Below are 1,379 nucleotides of genomic sequence, written 5' to 3'. Positions count from 1 at the left end.
TGGAAAGAACCCAGGTATCCCTCAACAGAAGAGTGGATGCAAAAAAATGTGGTATATATACACAATGGAGTACTATTCAGCCATTAGAAACAATGAATTCATGAAATTCTTAGGCAAATGGATGGAGCTAGAGAACATCATACTCAGTGAGGTAACCCAGACTCAAAAGATGAATCATGGTATGCACTCACTAATAAGTGGGTGTTAGCCTAGAAAACTGGAATACCCAAAACATAATCCACACATCAAATGAGGTACAAGAAGAATGGAGGAGTGGCCCCTTATTCAGGGAAGACTCAGTGAAGCAGTATAGGGCAAAACCAGAACAGGGAAGTGGGAAGGATTGGGTGGGAAAACAGGGGGAGGGAAGGGCGCTGATGGTACTTTTGGGGAGTGGGGATCTAGAAAAGGGGAAATCATTTGAAATGTAAATAAAAATGTATTGAATAAAAAAATTAATCATCACAAAAAAAAGAAATTTGTTTTTCTGAAATTGATTTTCTACATCTACTAAGAGGTCCTTAATTTTCATCATTCATTCTATTGGATTATCACTTTTATTTCTTCATATATGTTAAACATTCTTAGATAGGATAAATTATGTTTCATCATGGTATATGATCCTTTTAACATACTGTTTCATTTAGTGTAGATTTCATGTGCTAGAAATCTAATCAGGACTTTTGTATCCATGTGCACATGGAATACTGGCCAATAAAATGATTTTTTTCTCAGTTCTTTTGTCTAAATTTAGTTTCTGGAATCAAAATCCTCCTGGCAACGGGCAAATGGACATCTTTTCGGTGTGGTGTTGTTTTTATATCAGTCAGGGGCAGAGAAGATGTTCATCCTAGTCTGGTGCCTGGTGGGTGGCCCAAGCTATTTTATGCCTAGGGCACCTAAAAATAAAATAAAATAAAATCCAGGCAGTACATTGGAGGAAAACGGAGATTAGTGTTGCATCATGCCACTAGGTAAAGGTAGTGAAAGACAACCGCAGACCTGTCCTGAACCACTGCAAGAGTGGGCTATAGATAACCAGAGCCCTGCCTACCACCACACCATACAGTGCAGGATGGGAGGAGGAAAGCAGACAGAGACCTACAGACCTCCATGCCTCCCACAGACCTGACCACCTACAGATGGCACAGGTAGGCAGGCCGTAGATGCTTCCTTCCTTGCTTGCTTGCTTGCTTGTTTGTAGCACAGAAGGTCACATGGTCAGCCTGCTGTAGTAGCCACCACAGTGTGTGAGTATGTGGTGCTCAGATGGGACAGAAAGAAAAGAGAAGCAGCTTGAGCATTATGAAGAGAAGGAACTGAAGAATCAAGGGTGAAGATAAGTGACCTACTGTGAATTGCCAGTTCCACCACCTGGG

At 41.3% G+C, this 1,379-nt stretch overlaps 1 pseudogene; it reads left to right on the top strand.

Moving 5' to 3' along the window:
* Positions 1–769: 769 nt before the first annotated feature.
* Positions 770–903, top strand: LOC127686536 (uncharacterized; annotated as a pseudogene).
* Positions 904–1,379: the final 476 nt, after the last annotated feature.

Source organism: Apodemus sylvaticus, chromosome 5 (assembly GCF_947179515.1).
Source record: "Apodemus sylvaticus chromosome 5, mApoSyl1.1, whole genome shotgun sequence".
In the NCBI taxonomy this organism is placed as follows: domain Eukaryota; kingdom Metazoa; phylum Chordata; class Mammalia; order Rodentia; family Muridae; genus Apodemus; species Apodemus sylvaticus.
The sequence above is the reverse complement of the archived record's forward strand: the minus strand, read 5'-3'. Positions and strand labels throughout refer to the sequence as shown.